This window comes from Monodelphis domestica, chromosome 1 (assembly GCF_027887165.1).
Source record: "Monodelphis domestica isolate mMonDom1 chromosome 1, mMonDom1.pri, whole genome shotgun sequence".
Taxonomy (NCBI): Eukaryota; Metazoa; Chordata; class Mammalia; order Didelphimorphia; family Didelphidae; genus Monodelphis; species Monodelphis domestica.
Window position 1 is genome coordinate 63,623,653 of NC_077227.1, and position 20,777 is coordinate 63,644,429.

General features: G+C 37.5%; 1 protein-coding gene and 1 long non-coding RNA gene across 2 annotated transcripts in view; one reads left to right on the forward strand and one right to left on the reverse strand.

The window, feature by feature from the left end:
* The window catches only part of RASGEF1A (RasGEF domain family member 1A), a 333,690-nt gene that overhangs the window by 172,671 nt on the left and 140,242 nt on the right, over positions 1-20,777 (reverse strand). The window lies entirely within an intron of this gene.
* Positions 8,822-14,231, forward strand: LOC103093987 (uncharacterized). The gene is made up of 2 exons (XR_460184.3): positions 8,822-9,174; positions 14,092-14,231. It is a non-coding gene; the product is annotated as an uncharacterized LOC103093987 (long non-coding RNA).

Here is a 20,777-nt window from a genome sequence, read left to right on the forward strand (position 1 = left end):
TTCTTCTATGATCCTAAGAAATAAATGCTTATTGAAGCCTAAGAAAGTTTCCTGGTGGGGCTAAAGCTGGGTTTTGAAGGATGAACAGTATTTTAAACAGTGAATATAGGAGTATAGAACATTCTAGTTATAGGGAACAATATGAAGAAGGCATGGAGGGTCATCTACGTGGCTCAATGGATAGAAAATCAGGCCTAAAGATGGGAAGTCCTTGGTTCAAACTGGTCTCAGTTACTTCCTAGATATGTGACCCTGGACAAGTCATTTAACCCCAATTGCTTAGTGTCCTTATGACTCTTCTGCCTTGGAACCAATTCTTAATTGGAACTAATACTTAATATTGATTCTCAGATGGAAGATAAGGGTTTAAAAAGAATGAAGGCTTGTAGTTGAGAAAATGAGGAAGGATGAGGAGTAGTCTAGTTTGGCTGTAGTAAATCATGCATGGTGAGTTTAGCAAGTGGGTGGAGGTAACAAGTTGCAGATCCAAGCTAAGCGATTTGAGTGATATTCCTAAGCAAAGAACCATTGATCTGTTTTCTATGAATGCTTCTTGATGTTACCAAATCATTTAGAAAGTCTTTCAAGGGGTAGAAAGATGGAGCAAATGACTTTTTTTTAAACCTTTACCTTCCATCTTAGAATCAATACTGCGTATTGGTTCCAAAGCAGAAGAGTGGCAAGGGTTAGCATTAAAGGGATTCTCTTAATCTCTCCCTCTGTCTAGTGTAAGAGGCGAGAGAGCAGGGTTTTTCAGTGGATTAGAGAACTGACAGGTTCAGTGAACAGTGAGCCAGAGTTGAAGATGCCATCCAAGGAGACAAGGACACTGTGGAGAGGAAGAAGGAATGGCTTTCTGGCAGGTGGTAAAATGGCAGTTGGTGAGAGAGGAGATAAGGGAAGCAGCCACTGAGGGAAAGACCCTTTTGCCTCTAGGATCTCTAGAGAACAGGAGGTCTGGCTCTCAGGCTGCTGGCAGTTGACTGTCTATTGTTTTAGGGAGTCAGTTAGTTAGTAATATTTTACAGATAGAGTAGATTAGGCCTGGTGTGCCAGGCAGAAGAACCTGTCCTGAGAAGTCAGAGTTAGTATTAGAAAATTTTAAGTAGTTATTAGGAATTATTTATTAGTGAGTCTTAGTTTAGGTAGATTTATAGGGTATAAGATTAATAATCTCTCCTTTTCTCTTTTCTAACTTCCATCTGCACTTCTTTCTAAATTAAAGAAAGTTTTTATTAAGCTTCTCCTCACTTTGTCAAATTCCTACACTAGGTGATGGAGGTTAAGTGACTTGCCCAGGGTCACACAGTTAGATCAAATGACTTCTAAAGTTATTTCCAAAACTGGCATTCAGTGGTTTTGAAAAAAATTATCTTTGGGAAGGTGGCGAGGAATGAAGAAGGTGCATATGAATCCCAATTTCTGTGAAATATTATCATTTTCACAGGATTATTTGGTTCCCAGTGAAGTCAGAGTGAACTTGACAGAATTAAATTCATATACATAGCCAGGGAGAGAAGAAAGCAACTTACTGCCCTCCCCCCAACCCCCCACCTCACCACTCCTTTTGGCTTTGTGATCACACAATATGATGTCTTGTTCTTAGTAGTATAGATCTGAGTTACAGCTGAAAGCTATTTTCCTTGCTCAGGATGGAACTGGTATTCTGTTCCCTGTGGGGATCCCACCTCAGTTCCCTCTTTTCTCCCTCATTTGTCTAATATCATAAGGACCCTCGGGCTTTAAGTGTGTGTATGTGTAGGACCAAAGAAGAAGTCAGATGATGAGTAACCATAAAGTTTATTTGGCACAGAAATCTCCTGCCAGTTCGCTCCTGCTGATAGCTTACAAGAGAAAGGAAAGCTTAAATTGATTATAAGACAGTAGGAGTTAGGGAACAGAATAAAGGGAGCATGCAATGAATGTCTTTTTTGAACACCCCCTTCTAACTTGGAAGCATGCCTTCTGTTACATGTTTTCCATTTTTGTGATTCACTGGTGGATACAAAGCTCCATTTAGTCACTTCAGCCTTGCAGTAGTGATGCAGGATGCCATAAAGAGAGACAAAGCTAGAATTGGGATTTTTCCAGAGGTAGCCTTTTTGATTAGAGGGTGCCCTGAGTGAGTATGCATTATTTTAATGACTCCAATTTCCCATTTTTTCCCAGGCAAGGGACCCCTGATAACAATTGCCTACCCAAATCTTTTCATTGTGAGCCTTCCTTGGAGGGTGGAGAAGAAAGAATCAAAGAGTATGAAAATTTTTTCCTCCCTGGTTTTTGCTGGCAAAACAATTTCTGTACTTATTGGATGTTTTTTTTTTTGATGATAGAAGTTTCCATTGAATCAACAATAATCACTCATTGCATAGAACTAAGGGAATTTTCTAGATGATTAGTACTTGAAACAAGTGTGCACACACACAATAAGCATTCCAAAATGTCAGTTCTGAAAAACTTCAAATCAGAGCAGAGGTGAAACTGACTTTAAATAAAGAACTCTGATCAAAGGAACTTAACTGGTCCAGGGATCCTAATAGAGTCCTTTCTCCATTATTTGCCAACTGATTATTCACACCAATGATTTAAAATCTTAGGAGTTTATACTAATCTCACCACCCCTTTTTGGCCATTGTTGACAAACAAGACCTTTGTTAAATAGAACTGATGGAGCTTGAAGAGAATGTCTTTAAATTAAATTGAGTACCTTCCAGGTCCAGGGATGATGAGGACCAACCAACTTAAAGAAAAGTCAACTGAGCTTTAGGCTGATGTTTTGTATTAGCCTGATATATGATACTGTCTGAACTCAGCATAGAGTGAGGCAAAATGAGATGTAGAAAACAAAAGCAGACTATGAGAATTGGACATTTTTCTATTTTCTCTCGAATCATTTGCAAACAGTGTTATTTTGTTCAAAATGTTCTGAATTTATAGAACACCACAATCTCCATTTTCAAATGGTAATAGTAGATAATCCAAGCAAAATACAAACTATTTCAATTCCTTCTAGCATCTTAAATTGGATCTTTCAGGCCATTGCTTTTTTAAATCAATGTGCTTTGATAGTTGCCCAAAAATTCTGAATAATTTACACATGCACTTATTGGCTGCTTACTATGTTCAAGACCCAAAGATGAGTAATAATAACTGTCATTTTAGTGGATTCTTAAGCTGTGTAAAGGGTTTTATGATCATCATCACATTTGACCCTCATAATATCTTCATTAAATGAGTATTACAGGTATTATTTCTCCATTTTACAGATGAGGAAACTAAGGCTTAAAGAATTAATAAGTACCAGAGGAAATTTCTAAACTGAGATCTTTCTGACTTCAAATGTAGCACTCTATTGGACCATTAGGCGACATAAGATCAAGAAATGGGTCCTATCCCCCAAGGAACTTGAAATTTAATGGAGGATATAAGAGAAGTACACAAATAACTGCTCTACAGAGTATATTATTAAAAGATGGGTAAGGGTTAGCTACTACTTCCAAAAGTATGTTTTCTTTAATAATTGAAAAAGGTGACTTCATAAGGTGGTAGAAGTCACTTCTGGTACATTTTACTTGGTTCAGAACTCTGCCCTTGTTGTACATATATGTAAGGCTGAAGGGAAGTTATCTAATGACTGTTCAACAATTCTGTCTACAGGAAGTTTGTGGGAGTGGGGGTAGGAACAAAGGCCCACCTATGAGTGTCTTTGCTTTGCTTTGACTATGTCTCAGTTGTTTGACCTTAAAGGTTGACACTGCAAACCTGTCTTTCCCAATGGGCTTACTCAGGCCGAGTGACATTTTAAGACAGCTCATTGGCTTTGTAGTAACATCTTTGTTCAGCTTCTGTTTCAATCAAGGTTGCTTTAAAATTGAGATTTCGTGTCTGTGAGGTGACCTGAAGTTATTCTTTGGAGGTATTAAATGGAGAAAAGCCAAGTAAATTAAAGTAAACATTAGAACAGAAAATTGCATTTGGTTCATCTCATAATAGCATGAATTTGGGTTTCAAAATTTGGTTGTAGACTAACAGATATTTGATTTTCTGGGCTAATTTTAAAAATCATTCAATTTCAAAGTGAAAAAAATGCTATTCTGTCATGGACCTGAGATATCAAGCAGTAGGGTCTTCCTTTTTTCATACTAATCATATCTCATTGGTTAATTTAAAAAATGGTACCTTCCATCTTAGAATCAATATAGTATAAAGGATCCAAGAGAGGAAGAGGCTAGGAATGGAGGTCAATTGACTTACCCAGGATCAAACAATTGGAAGTGTTTGAGGCCAGAATGGAACCTAGGATTCCCATATTTCTGGGCCCGACTCTCAATACTGAGTTTTCTGGCTGCCCCCTCATTGGTTAATTAAAAAAAAACAAATTTTTAGAGTCTTTAGGAAATTTATAAAGAAAAAAATAGCAAAAGTCCAGTAAGTTTTTAGAAGAAAACCTGGCATCTTTCCGGAAGCATAGTCTTTATATTTGTGTTTCGTGCATTTAAAAAATTCATTCTTTCCTTATCCTTGGAATTCCTGGGAGTCTCCATGTTGAGAAGCTGACAACAGTCCCCAGGGGCCTTCTTCCTTCTGCTACTGACAACCCAATTAATTTACTACCATTAAAGCCCATAATAGACTTAGTCAGCATCCTCTGCACAAAGGTATAAATGAACAGTAAGGATTTTATAGACAGTGTGAAATTTATACTCCTCTTCTAACTCACTAATATGTACTGAACTAAATAGTAACTTGAGGTCCTCTGAAGGCTTCAAATATGTAATTTTTCTGCTGAGTGCCTCAATTTCTTCTTCTCTAAAATAAGAAGTCTTTATGTTCAATTACTTTCAGGATATGATGAAAGACAAAGAAAGGGAGTCAAAACATTCCAGAGGGGCATATTCACAACAGATTTTGAAGATTTTTTGTGTAGGCTTGGAGTAGAGTCACATAGGATGAGTAGGCAGATAAGATAGGTCTTTTAGACATATAGATCAGTCAATTAGTTGATTAATTTATCTTAGGATAAGTAGCAACAAAGTTTAGAGGATCTCGATAGAGGAATAGTAAATATGGTTATTCTAAATGTTACATTGGGAAAATTCTGATTTCGCAGGGGAAAGGGACATGGGAAACTTGTAAAGGGTAGTCTAGAAGAGAGTTTCAAAGATAATAAAAATTTTGAGAAATTGGATCTAGGAGGAGAGAAAGCAACTAGAATTATATTTCCTGGAGAATAGAAGTTAATAGAGTAATTTAATAAAATATTTAAGACAAATGAAGGATTATTATGTAAAAGATGGTGATCAACCATTCTCTATTTTCATTAAGGACATAAAAGGAAAGCACATTCCCCTATTTTGTGCCTGTGTTCATGCTCTTTCTGTCACCCTGGGATGCTGTCCCTCCACTTATGCCTGATTGATCCTTTCTTATCTTTCAAGGCTCAACTCATATTTTCAGAGTATGTCCTTTTGTTACTTGAGCTCCTTTGCTTTTGAGATTATATTATTTCACTCTCCTTTATGTAGTTTGTAGTAGACATAGAATAATTTAGTATTATAAGAATGTATTTTTCATTATGTTTGAGGGTCTTCCTCTGGGCTATTTGTGAAATTTGATATTTGTTACTGAAATTGTCAAAATTAACCACTATGTGTCTTGGAGTTCAAAGTATAGGTATGGTTTTTTCCCCCAGAGACAATCTGTAGATTTTTCAAAAAGTATTTTGTTTTCTGTATTCATAAGTTCTGGGCAGTTTTTTGTATTATACCCTGAATTATGGTATTTCAGTTTTTTATTTGTCATTTCCCCCTAGGAAACTTGTCTTTGAGGTCAGTAGTTTAGTTTATATAGAGATAATGTTCTTTTAATGTTGTTACTTTTGTGTCTGGTCTGTCAAGTTTTACTACACTTTAGTATTTCTTCATTTCACATCTTTTATTATCTCTTTTACTCTTTGAATAAATTAACCATCATGGATTTGATTTTTAAAATGTAATAATTATGTTTTTACCTATGTTTTGAGCACTATGAATTCTGATTATGTATGCATATGATTGTAAATATATTTACATATCCATATGTGTATGTATATATATGTACCCATACATATATACATATAATTCCCCATTCTTCACTAATGGATTTAATTTCTTTTTTGAATCATTTCATATTTCTTCTTGTTCTCTTTAGATTCCACAAGATTCATTTTTTCATCAGGCACAGGTTCATTTTCCTTTCTATTACAATGTGTGTTCAGAGTGTTGCATTTTTTTGAAGATTTAGTACTCATCCTTCTAGTTTTATGATTTTTTTTCTGTTGAATTACTTTTGTGTGCTTGGTTTTTATTTAATTTTTTTTCTTTTAGGCCTTTATTGTCTTAGTCCTTTTCTCCTTAAAATTCTTATCACTACCATTTAGATTTCACTAACTTTGGTCCCTCTCCCTGATTAATGTCTAGGGAGTTAAGATTGACCCCAAGGTTTTAATCTCCTTTATTCAGACTCAGACCATCCATGCATGTTAGTAGCTTATACCAATTACTATATAGTATCCCTTTCTTTTATTCAGTGTCTAAGTTTAATCATCCTGTGCCATTTTTTCATATTGGAGGATAGTCAGATAGTGTTCTGGACAAGATCTCTTCTTTGTAGGTCTCTACCCATAGAGAGAAGTCTGGCATGCCCAGGAAGAAGATAGTTCTCCCTTTCCTCCCCCAACCTTGTTTCCTTTGAGTAGGTAGACTCAGTGTTTGCTTCTTGTTCTGGAGGGAGAGGAAGGCAGTAGATGAAGGGCTCCATCACAGTCTCTATATCACAGAGGGATATGAATATGAACCATAGCCAAAAAGAACTTGTAATAGTTTATTTGTCCCTCTAAGGATAATGAAAGCTGGTTTGGAAGGATTGCTAAATGAGTGATTTAGTGATTATAATGTCTGGTGTTAATATATAAGTATTTACTTTATTGGTTCTTTTTTGTCCTTTGGCTTTAGCTGACTTCTGATATATAATTGAGTTGGTGGAAAGAAAGTATTTAGTCCAACAACTTATTGGTCCCTTAGGTCCATATTTATATCAGTATTCTCTTAGGAATAATTAATATGACTATGAGTCATGAAATGAATGAGGAAGTATTTATTGAATTAAGTGCTGGGGATACAAATAGAAGAAGCAAGACAGTGTCTGCTCTCAAGGAGCTCTCATTTCAATTTGAGGAGGAAGCATATTATATAGGTATCCATGCAGTAAGTAACAAGAGTACTAGAAATGCACTTCAAACATATTCACAAGATAGATTGCAGAGGATTTATGAGAAGACTTGGACTAGAGTCACACAGGATGGCAGGGCAGAGATGGGATGCAGCATGCATCATTTGAGAAATCATCAGTGGAGTTACTGATCTATTGAGTTATTAAAATATACATTCATGCACTCATTTATGTAATAAGAAAATTCCCATGGCCTTAAGTGCTTGGTATCATTTGTTAATAGGGCTGTATTTTAATCTCTTCTCTTAAAATGATAAATAACTCTATGTTTAACCTCAGGAATCATGAACATCAAATATAAGATATATGTTTGAATGTTGGTTTTCATAAGACTGGCAACTGAATTTGGCCATGTCAAACAATGCTGCCTATCTAAATCCTCCTAATCCCTCTAGGAAATAAGTTCTTTTCTGGCCTTTTAATGAGTATTTGTATTTCAGAGCCCTGCATAGCCAAACAGCAGGAGGGAAACAATTCTCTCTCTCTCTCTCTCTCTCTCTCTCTCTCTCTCTCTCTCTCTCTCTCTCTCTCTCTCTCTTCTCTCTCTCTCTCTCTCTCTCTCTCTCTCTTTCTCTCTCTCTCTCTCTCTGTGTTTGTGTGTCTGAAAGTAAGCAGTGGATCTGGAGGGAGTAAACAGATTTTCTGAATATACCTATGGGAGCCCCCCCAAAACTGGGGGGAATCAATACCAGACTCCCATAATTCAGGCCCATAATTCAACTTGCCACCTGAACACAAAGCAACTTGTGTTTCCAGGCTGGGTCCTGTTCATCCCTTTAAACATGACATCCCAGAGAGAATGCTCAGAGCAGCTCACCCAGGGGATTCTCCCTGTGCTAATTGAGTTAGCTCAATATTTTTATGCTTTTTAATCATTGGAAAAGCTTCTATGGATATTTTAATGTATGTTTTAATCTTATTATTATTATTTTAAGAGAATTATTCAGGATATTCTTAAGAAGTAGTCCCCATTCCCCTGCTCTGGAGAAACTGTTGCCTGCTTTGAAATTCAGGTACAAAGTGTGATACTGTGGAGAAAGACTTGATGCCTTTGGAAAAGATGGACTGCTGTTGGAAGTTGCTATTACTAGTGGCAATGCTGTATTCCAGTATGAAATCTGTAGGAAAATATACTGTGTTGGCAGGTTGACCTTGAAATTCTGTGTTAATCGAAGCAGGCTACAGATAGAACTTCTTTATCCCAGCTAACCCTGATAGATATCTGTGTACAAGTACTTCTGTTGAAGAATCCCATCACTGACTTTCTCCACTACTTAAAATCTGGTGCCTTGAATTCCCCAGGATCTCTTCTACCTATTTAGTAGCCCAATCTGTCCACTGGGGTTCTATTGTCTTCAACTTACTCAGAGTTCCTTTTGAGGAAGGAATAACTAGAGTTGATCTCTTACATAAGCCAAGTGTGTGTGGCAATAGATTTTGGAGTCACAAAAAAGAGCTTTTGTTCCTTCTCACCCCACAATGTATCTTGTATCTCATTTAAGTCTCTACCATTATCCTTTTTTTTTTGGTTAAGGCACTGTCCCAGGTGGAAATTTAGTTGAGATGATAAATTAATCTCTCAGTTATACTCAGTTCAGTGAAAATTAGTTGCTTAGATCTTTTAAATATGAAAAATTTCTGGGATCAGATTTTTATAAAGGAAGGGAGAAGAAAAGAGTTGACTCAATCTCTATTACCTTTGATGCTTGGACAATGTGTACTCTTGTCCCAAAAATGACTATGAGAATCATTACTAACTTTGAAGAGGAAATGTTAGAAACTTTGTGAGTAATTGATGTACCTTTCTTAATTTTTTTTGGTAGAAACAGAGAGGAAAAATTGAGCATAATCCCACATGCAACAGAATTTGGGGAACTGATTTGAAAAGGTTCTGAGAAAAGACAGGTAGGAAGTCATAGCCTAAAATTCATTTTTTGTTGTTTTAAAATATTTATTTTTATAAGTATTTATTAATTCTCCTGTATATTTCCATTGAGAATTTTTAAGAAGATTAAAACACTTCATAACAATATGCATTATCCAGCAAAACAAATACATTGTTCCCATGGAAAAGTTTATGCATCATTATTTTAAGCCCATCAAATCTCTTTGACTAAAAATTTTTAAGAGGATTCACTTCAGGAGAAATGGGAAGTTTCAGATGATAGAGAAAAGTAATTCTAGTAATGAAGGAAAGATGAACAAAACAAAAAATAAAACACAAACAAAGCCAGAATATGGCAGCAAGGAGAGGTAGGAAAAGATGAATACAAAAGTATGACCTGGAACTCTAAGAATTGCATCAGAGATGCTAAAGCTCAGAAATTAAGATTGATAAGACACTCAAACAACAACAACAATAACAACAAAATTTTCTAAGTCTATTGAGAAAAAGTGGAGCAGCAAAGATGGGTTAGGACAAATGCTTGAGGTGGGTATAATGATGAAAAAAGATGACTGAGAGAAGAAAGAACTACTCAACTCTTATTTTAGTTCTGTTTTCTTTGCCAAAGACAATAATCCTTGAACTGCAAAGGAAGAAATAAGACTAGTTGGTAGGGAATTGATACTTAATAAAGGAGGGAGATAGGAGAGCACCTATCTTTAAATTCAAATGACTAGGCAAACTACCCTGAGTCACTGCACTGTCTGTGTCCTTTGAAAGACTGGAGAATGGGAGAGATACAGCAGAACTGGAGATGAGCAAATATGTTTATGTAGATGATACAAAACTAAAATTGATAGCTAACACTTTGGATGGTAGATTCAGAATCCAAAAAAGGTCTCAATAAGCCAAAAAGATGAACTAATTCCAATAAGATGAAATTAATATGGAGAAATGTAAATTCTTACATTTAGTTTAAATGTAATTTTTAAAAAATAAACTTCTAAGGCCCAACATGAATAGGCATAGCTAGATAGTTTCTTTGAAAAGAAACAGATACAAGTTTTAGTGGATTTAAAGCTCAATATGAGTTAATAATGTGACCCGATAGCCCACAAATAGAATATTATATTATCCTTATCTGATCATTGTTGGTGTTCTTGTTTGGACCAGTGATTTCCATAGTACAAGAAAGTCCCAGGAAGGAAACAACATCAGAAATGCAGATCCTCAACTACTTTGCAATTTAGAGCTTCAGATGACTAGCCTTTGATGCTTCTTGGGACACTGAGAGGTTAGATGATTTTTTCCAAACTAATTGACAGTATGTGTCCAAAGCAAACTTGAATTTGAATTTGGGTCTTTTTGACTCTATGGCCAGCTGATCATTGACTCATGCTATGCTGTATTAAAATTAGATTGTTCAAGATAAAAGAGATGATAGTACCTCTAGACTTTCTTTGGTCAGACTACAGCTAGATATACTGGGTTCAGTTCTGGATGGCAGAGACCAAGACACTGATAAACTGGAGAGTATCTAGAGGAGGGGGAACACAATGGTAAAGTTCTTGAGTTCATCACATATGATAATTTGTAGAATATGGATTGAGATCAAGGAAGTGAAGACATAGGCAAGGTGTGATAATTGCCTTCAAATATCTGAAGGGCTGTTATGTTTAGAAAAGTGATTAGATAGTTGCTCTTAATTCTAGAAGGAATAATTTAGGAGTAAGAAGTGAAGTTACAGAGAAGCATATTTTTTAAAAGGTAAAAGAAAAAACCCTTTAGCAATTAGCTTTTTCTAAAACAAGGAACAGACTGCTTCTAGAAGTTGGAAGTTCTTCTATCTGAGAGTTTGCAAGCAAAGTAGGCTCTCTCATTTATGTAATGGTTGGGTAAGATGGTCTCTTGAGACTTTTCTTTTTTCTTTTTCAAATTAACTTATTTATTTTAGAATATTTTTCCATGGTTAATTGAGGCTCATTTCAAGAAAGATTCTGATTCTGTAATGCTATCTACATGAATATATAGAAATGTCCCACCTATTCACAATGATGAAATTCAAATATATTTTATCTATATAGCATGAGCATAAATTACTCATTGCAAAATGGCAATTTTTGTTTATATAGTATTATCATGTTCATAAGCCACTTTGCTCCCAACTCTCCTCTGAGGAGGAACATCAAATATATTTATTTTACAAGCTCACAAATTGAGGCTCAGAGAAAGCAAGTGATTTGCCTAGGATAAAATGGCAGAAAGGGACTCAAAGAGCCTTTGAATCCTCATTATTTCTGATAAAGAATCTCTTCTATACTATCTTTGACAAGTGTACATCCAGCTTTTGCTTGAAGACTTCTGGGGAAGTGAAACCCATGGCTTAGAGAGATACTCCATTTTCCTCTGGAAAATGCATGTTCTCTGTTGCTAGCCTTCAAGGAGAAACTCATCCTTATGAAAAATTGCAAACTGATGTTTTAGTTGGAGTAAATTCTTAACCAAAACCAGGGAAAGAGCCAATGACAAAAGATGAAATGGACGATTTTGTTAATGAAACGGAAAAGCTTTTTCATGAACCAACATCTTATCCTATGATAAGAAAGCAAGGCTCTTCAAGGGTGGGGGGGGGATCTGAAAATGTTCTTATATACAAACAGCTAATAAAAACATATGGCCAAAAACTATTCTCCAGTATATAAATGGTCAAAGGAGATGAACAGTTAGTTCCCAAATGAAAAAATCCAGATTATTCATCAATGAAAGAACGGCCAAACACAAATATAAGAAAATTCAAATCAAAACAACTCAAGTTTTATACCCAGAAATTTGGCAAGCTTGATAAAAGATAGTGTAACAGTTGTTTGGCAGATGCCCAGATCACCTAACAAAAAGGCACTGACTTGGGAAATGCCAGGGACTTGCTTCTGGGAGACACAAGACTAGCACAGGCATGGACATTCTGTGTTGCCCTACCATATGAATTGGCAAGTCCCTTTCCATTGATGATACAGCTGGAACTGCTTGTGGTCTTTAAAAGTACTTGACTGGTACAATTGCTATTATTTTTCCCTTGTTGTGTCAAGAGGTGAAAAACTTATTCACTCAAATCAGGGATGCCATGCAGTAAGTGAGGAAAGATCTGAAAGGCACCCCCCCCCCATCTAAGAAATGGGATTTTGATTTTGTTCCCATTTATCCTTATTTTCTAGGTTGTAATCAGTCCAATAAGGGAGCCATGAGGATCCAGAGTCCTAGGAACAAAGTATTTTATTTGTGTGTGTGAGTGTGTGTATGTGTGTGTGTGTAAGTGTGTGTGTGTGTAAGTGTGTTTGTGGGGTGGATGAGGGGACCTCTTTAGACTTGGAACTTGGAGGGACTAATGTCTACTTCATTCAGAAAAAAAAAGAATTGTATGAGGGTTTATGCAGTAGGATTATGGCCCTAAGATTTTGAGGAGAAATATTTGTATGCTTGTTCTGGATATTCTGCAGAAGTCAATATTCTTTTGTAAAAAGGAATGTAACTGTTATGTGATTAAATGGAATTGGAGTGCTTGGATTTCTAAATTTGGAGAGAGCACAGTTGGTGGGGGATCCACCAGTGTCATAGATCACCTCAATTCCCTAAGGTTCCAGAAAACCCTGGAAAGAGGGATGAAACACAGCACTCCTAGACTCCAGGCAATGAGAGACCTGAGAATCACTATGACAACAGGAACTTATTTTCTTCCTATTTGAAAAAAAAATTATTTGTCATAAGAAGAGATGGTTCTTGGAATTGGGTGGAGAAAGGATAAAGTGGGAAATTGAAAGGATAATAATAAAATAGATTCAAAACAAAAGAAGGTCTTGTTGATAAAATTAAAATTTAAGTCTTAAAATTCAGTCATTTTTTCCATACTGTTCTCCCATTATCAAAAATAGAAGTAAAATGAAAAAGTAACAGTCTAACAGGACATATAATGTTCTATTCCCATGTTCCTCCACCTTTCTCCTAAGAATAGGGAGGTGTATATCACAAGCCTTTTTCTGGGATTAGATTGTAATCAGTCTGAATTCAAATCAGTCCTTTAGTGTTGTTTCCCTATTATCTCTCTCTCTCTCTCTCTCTCTCTCTCTCTCTCTCTCTCTCTCTCTCTCTCTCTCTCTCTCTCTCTCTATATATATATATATATATATATATATATATATATATATATATATATATATACTTTTCCTTTTGAGCTTATAGAATCATAGGATTCAATGTAGTTTTTCTTGTAGTATCATTCATTTCCATTTGGGTTTTTCTTAGCAAAGATATTGGAGTGATTTGTCATTTTCTTCACCTGATCATTTTACGATGAGAAAACTGGGGCCACAGGATAAAGTGACTTGCCCAGGGTCACACAGCTAGTTAGTGTACAAGACTGGATCTGTCAGGTCTTCCTGACTTCTGGCCTGGTGCTCTATCCACTGCCCCACCTAGCTGCCAGAAGAGGAAACTGGGACCCCAAGATAAATATCCAGACATTTCAGTACATGTGAAAATAAGCATCCCAGTCACTCTGTTGGTTAAGTTGGCTCTCACAGCATAGGTCTCATTTAAGCCCTAGTCCTTTGATTTGGGCTGCTCTAAGAGGTTTCCCATTAATGGCAGCTCATTCCTTTTGGAAGCTGTAATCTTGCCTCACTTTGACTGTGATGTGACAATCATCTGTCAAATGACAGGAAGCCAAAGGGGGACAAAAAGTCAATCTTTGTTCCTTTAGAATTAAAAGTGCCTTTGTTTGGAGCAAGGCAAGATAATAATGGGTAGTATGTGAAAATCTTGGGAAAACAACAGGCTTTACCAGAAGTCCTTGGGAAGGCAAACCACATTAGGTTGGCAGAACTAACCTGAAAGAATATGCAGATATAAAAATAAACACTGGGTTTTTTCTGTCTCTTTTACAGCCAAGCAATAATTTAGGTGAAGATGGACCCGAGCAACTGTGAAAATTGAGATTTCAGCTAAGCTGCCACACATATGAAATTTCACTTCTAAATGTTGTCAGGATAAAAAATAAAAAATAAAAAAATTACACTCCTGTTAATTGTGTGAAACCTGCCTAGACTGTGAAATGTACTCGATTTGGTAGCTGGAGAAAGTTATTCCCCTCAGAATTGTCAAGAATCTAGGTCATTATCTCAGTGCTCTGGGGCTAAATAAACACATTTATGAGAATAGTAACTCTTGTAATTATATTAAAAAAACAAATTGCTAAGAACTGTAACTATGGTGGGGCTACTGAAATGGTGGCTCAAGGTGCTGAAATTTAAAGGGCAGAAAAAATGTATACTGAGTGATCTTCTACCACCCTAATTTTCCCTGGTCAGAACTTTTCCTCTAAATGACAGTGTCCCTGTATCTCTCCAGTACTGAGTTCTTTCCCCCACTCCCTGGAATGGTTTATTTGAGGGTATATCACCTTTTATGTTGCTTCTCATAGGTACCAAAATTCCTGATAATGACATTGAAAATTGTACCCCCTTTTCTCCTACCCTTTTATTTACTCTTTGCCCCACTAAACTTTAGAGCAAGAATTTTCAGAGTAATTCATTGTTCTGGCTATTCCTAAGTATAGGTAGAGAGCTAATAACAAGACAGAGACACAGCCGAGTTACTGCTTGGAGGGGTCCACACAATAAATTAGCAACTTGCTAACCATCTGGTGCATTTGACCAAGTAGGTGGCTAATCCTTTCTTATGTTCCAGTTTGTGGTGTGGTGATAGCCCTGTATTCTTTTTTTTTTAAATATATTTTATTTGATCATTTCCAAGCATTATTCGTTAAAGACATAGATCATTTTCTTTTCCTCCCCCCCCCACCCCCCATAGCCGACGCGTAAGTCCACTGGGCATTAGATGTTTTCTTGATTTGAACCCATTGCTTTGTTGATAGTATTTGCATTAGAGTGTTCATTTAGAGTCTCTCCTCTGTCATGTCCCCTCAACCTCTGTATTCAGGCAGTTGCTTTTTCTCGGTGTTTCCACTCCCATAGTTTATCCTTTGCTTATGAATGGTGTTTTTTTCTCCTGGATCCCTGCAGATTGTTCAGGGACATTACACCGCCACTAATGGAGAAGTCCATTACGTTCGATTATACCACAGTATATTAGTCTCTGTGTACAATGTTCTCCTGGTTCTGCTCCTCTCGCTCTGCATCACTTCCTGGAGGTTGTTCCAGTCTCCATGGAACTCCTCCACTTTATTATTCCTTTTAGCACAATAGTATTCCATCACCAACATATACCACAGTTTGTTCAGCCATTCCCCAATTGATGGGCATCCCCTCGTTTTCCAGTTTTGGGCCACCACAAAGAGCGCAGCTATGAATATTTTTGTACAAGTGATAGCCCTGTATTCTTGAAGACCTTTTATAGCAGCCCTTACAAGCCCTAGCACTGAAGAGTTTCATCCTTCAACCTGATATTCAATCACAGGGTCTGTGAACTGAAGATTAGCCTAGCTAAATTCTTAGAGATAATTTCATCACCAGGTTGATTGTGGGAAGATTCCTTTTTCAGCCTCTCTATCTTGGTAAGACTGTCCGTAAAGTTACCAAGGGCTGAGGTTTTGGGCTTCTCAGCATCCCTATCCCCTTTGAGTGCCACCTCCTACATGAGGTCTTTTTCTGATCTCCTCAGATTCTGGTATACCTCCCAGTCCCTGAAATGATCTTGTATTTATTTAGCAAATATTTTGTACATGCTTATATGCACACATAATTTCCCTGATAGCATGTAAGCTTTCCAAGGTCAAGAATTATTTTGTCTTTGTATTCCTAGCTTGTAGCATGGCATACAATGGACACTTACATACTTATGGATGAATAAGTATATAATTGTTTTATATGTTATGTTAATTGATGGAGCATCAAACATAGGTACCTAGAGTACTGACGGATTGCCCAATCCCAAATTCTCTGAGGTCAATGGCATCACAAAGACTATCTACTTTAGAGACAGTGAAGAAAAGAGCTAAGTTAGATTGAGAAGGCCCAAAGTGGTATTTAAAGGAAGTATTTTGGTGAAAATTAAACAAGTTGGCCCTGTGGAAAATTCCAAAGTCGCTTAGTGACATGGCAAGATAATTTCAACTCATTCTTCACTGGCTTAGTGTTCTGACCAAGGGAGAGAGTGACATAGAGTGGAAAAAACTAGATTTGGACTTGGGTTCCTATCCTAGATCTTCTTTTTACTATCTGTATGATTTTGACTAAGTAACTTTCTCTACTTGACCTCAGTTTACTCACTTGTAAAATAAACGATCTGTTTAGATGTTAGTTCCAGTTCCATAGTAAGAGGGTACGTGGCCAACTCTGGCTTGGAGATGTCAGAGCTGGCACCAGTATATAAAGGGGTGGAAAAAGTGGAATCACTTATTATCCTTTCCTTATTATCTCTGATTTCTGCCATTAGGTTTGTCCAGTCAAACAATATAGTTTCCCCTTTTGGGTCATGTCAAAATAGAACAGGGAATATTGCTTTCAGCATTGATTTTGTTACTGTTGAGTCATTTTAATCATGTATGATTCTTTGTGACTTCCTTTTGAGATTTTCCTGGCAAAGATGCTGGAGTTGTTCACCATTTTCTTCTCCAGCTCATTTTACAGATGAGGAAACTGAGGCAACAGGGTGAAGTGACTTTTTCAGTGTCACACAGCACATAAGTTTAGTTGGTTGTCTCATATTCTTCTAAGAGAATTCTTGAAATGGACGCTGGGGCCAGGGAAGAAGATGGTAAGATGATCATCTTATTCTTAACACCATGACTCTAAATGTAGCCTAGAGTAGTGTTCACTTCTTGAGCTCTGACCTCTCCCAGCTATGCATCTGAGTGGCATGGGAGATAGAGTTGTGAGATTTAGAGTCAGGAAGAGCAGAGTTCAAATCCTTCCCCAGACACTAACTGTGTGATCTTTGACAAGTCACAAAGCAGGGGTCTTAGTTTCCTTATCTGTAGGAGAGGGACAAGACCTGGTCCTGGTTTATATTGATATAGGCATCTCTTGGATGAAAAGAGTCTTGTACTAATGGAAATCTGTACCTTCTTTATGACTATCAGGCTAGGACTGCCTACAATACTGACATGCTAAATTACATGTCCAAGGCTGCACAACTAGTCCCTCATCTGCAAAATGGGAATAACAATATCATCAATTTCACAGGGTTGTTACCAACATTAAATGAGATAATGGCGCAAAGCCCTTTGCACTTTACTAAATGGCACTTATTATTTATTATTACTATACTTGACATATTAAACTTAGTGAGTAAACTAACAAGAAACATAAATCCACTGCTAAGAAAGATAATAAAAAGGGGGAGCAGGAAAAAGCAATGATGGTGACTTGAGAGAATAGAGTCTTTCCTCTCTTGCTGATTGTAAATTTTTCTATGGAGGGAACCTTTTCCTCCTATAGAAATGTTGATGGACACAGAGTTGGAATGACCCAGCTGTTTCAATTAGTCATCTATTCAAAGTTGATTTTCCCAGAGGGAAGTGGTATCTGTCTGTGGACACTCCTCTGGAGGTAGCTTTTCCTTTGCTTGATGTCTTGGGTACAAGTCTGTATCCAATTCTTGATGGGGTGTGGTAGGTTCCAAAATAGGCATCCCTTCCTGGGACCCTGCCAGGGACTATGTTGCTCCTTTCTTTGGAGTTTGGCCATTGAAAGAGCCATGAAGAAACCCCAGTGGGTGTGGATTGGATGTTATAATACCAGGAGACCAGGGACTGGCCAAATGGAAGGAGTGGGGAGAGAAGACCCTGGGACACCATGAAAATATCTTCAAGTAAGTAATTGAACCAGCTAGGTAGTTCAGTAGATAGAGAATTAGATCTAGAATCAGGAAAATCCAAGTTCAATACAGCTTCTGACACTTACTAACTGTGACTGGATAAATCTCTTAATTGCTCTCTGACTCAGCTTTCTCATCTATGAAATGGATAATAAACAAAAAAAATAAATGAATAAACAAATAAATGAATGAATAAAATAGAGTGCCTACCTCTCGGGGTTGTTGTGACAATCAACTGAGATCCTCATGTACTTATCACAATGCCTGGCACAGACATTAGATGCTCCATAAATATTAACTATTACTAACTAGGATTATTCATGGATAAGCAAAGATTGACCAGATTTTGAGGCATTGCTTCAGTGGAAAGAGGGATGGATTAGGAGTCAGAGGACACAGTCCAAATCCCATCTTGATTACCTTTAATTCTTTATCTATAATATAATGGAGATGGACTTTATGGAATCCAGTCCAATCCATGACTCCTTGGATTCGTTTCAGGCACCTCCTCTGTGCTAGGTACTGTGCTGTATTGGGAGCTACAAAGAAAAGCAAAAGACAATTCTTGTTCTTAAAAAACCCACGGTCCAAGAGGAAGACATCATGAAACTAAGTTTTGGACTTGGAATCAGAAAGACCTTGGCTCAAAACCTACTTCCAGTTCTTAGTGTGGGACCTTAGTGTGGCACAGAGTAGACTTTTAATTAATCTGTATTGCATTGTATTGTATGGTATTGTGTTATATTGTGTTGTGTTGCATTGGATTACATTGTGTTGTATTTATTGTACTGTGCTGTGTTGTATTAGTTGCATGACTCTGGGCAAGTCATGTAACTACTCTCTTCAATCTCAGTTTCTTTGTCTATGAAGTATGTTTTGGGGATACTAGAATGGCCTAGATCTTCTTCATCTGATTTTCTTGTTGTTGTTTTTTTTAAGCCCTACCTTCCACCTTACACTTAATACTATGTATTGGTTCCAAGGAAAAAGAAGGCTAGGCAATGGGGGTTAAGTGACTTGCCCAGGGTCATGTCTTGCCCCCACCCCATCTGATCTTATTGTGAAAAGAATTCTAGATCTTGCTTTTCTACCTCACTTATTCCATATAATGTGGTGCAGTTCTTGTGGGGATTAAACTATCTAATTAGACCTAGCAATGAGAAATGACTCAAAGTGGAATGGATGCCTTTGATGGATTAAAGTAGAGGCTGAGACCTCCTTTGAGTTATTACAGTAAGAATTCCTGTTCAGATAGGGTTTGAACCAGTTTAAGATTCAAGTTTTTAGGGGGCAGCTGGGTAGCTCAGTGAATGGAAAGCCAGGCCTAGAGATGGGAAGTCCTAGGTTCAAATCTAGCCTCATACACTTCCTAGCTGTGTGACCCTGGGCAAGTCATTTAACTTCCATTGTCTAGCCTTTACCATTCTTCTACCTTGGAACCAAATACATAGTAATGATTTTAAGGTAGAAGGTAAGAGTTTAAAAGGAAAGTTTCAAGTTTTCAAATTTCAAGTAAACTTTTAAGTTTAAAATTAGATGGTTCTGAGTAATTTCAATAATATGTTGAACTGGTGGTGGAGTTTGGGAGAGGAAAGACTGAAGATCCTGTTGGGGCAGATCCATGAAGATATCCTTGTATAGTGTGAAAAACATTGGCCTTGAAGTTAGGAGATCTGGAATCTAATCCTTGTATGCTCCTAGGATAGATGATTTAAGCTTCAGTTTCCTCATCTGTAAATGGGTATGATATTATTCACTCTCCCTACCTCACAGGAGTATCTGAAAGATCCCATAAGCTCACAGGTATGGAAGCCCTTGGGGAAACCCCAATAGAAAAGCTGCTCTGCTTTTGTCCTGCCCAGTCTTGGCTCCCAGAGCAGACATCTGCATCATAAAGACTATCTTTCCCATCTTGGGGATGAGCTGCCCAAAGCCTCAGGGACCAAGGGGACCAAAATGATGATCGGTCCTCTTTGCCCTGTTCCCCTTGCCTACGAGAGGTCACTTCATCAGAGCATCAGGAGCCAGCAGTCTCTCCCCAGCTTCCATTAATGGAAGCCAAAGCTCCTGCTGCCCTGAGACTTTGGCTTTCTACACCCTGACGTCCATCATCCTAGCTGCTTGCCTGAGGAATAGCTATAATTAGTGTATTCTTTTTCACCTTACATTTCACAAAAAGGGCCTTTTTCAGCTCAGAGGCACTGTCTGGAAGAGAAAACTTATTAAACATGAGATGTTACAAGGCATCTGATGATACAAGCCTCGCCGACCTCGTTAGAATGTTGATACCCTCCGAGATCACTCCTTTTGGGGCACTTTTCTTGCTCCACCAGGAAAGGCACCTGGGTAACAGCACTACATCAAGAATTTGAGCCCCAGCTCTAAGATTTCCTGGCTATGTGGCTCTGGGCAAGTTGCTTAACCTTTCTGAGGGTCAGATTCCTGATGGTTTTTAAGCAGAGTGCTCTGTACACCCTACAGAGCTGTACAAAAGCCGGTTATCACTTTTCCCTATCAACCGCTGCCATTAGCAGGAAATAAAGACACCTGAGGGCTCTTCTAGTCTCTTGAGTGAACTCCTGGGGGACAGCCATGTGTGAGAGGATAGAAGTCATATTATCCAGCCTGGGATTTTGAAGGTCACTCCCCTGCCCGTCCTCCCTTTCCCAGCAACCTCAGAGGTTAGCTGTGTGACTTAACTGTTTATTTCAGGGTTTTTTTACTCCATTATCATAGACCATAGCTTAGTGTTGTCTTTTGCTTGACTTAGGGTGCTTCAAATACTACTGACCTT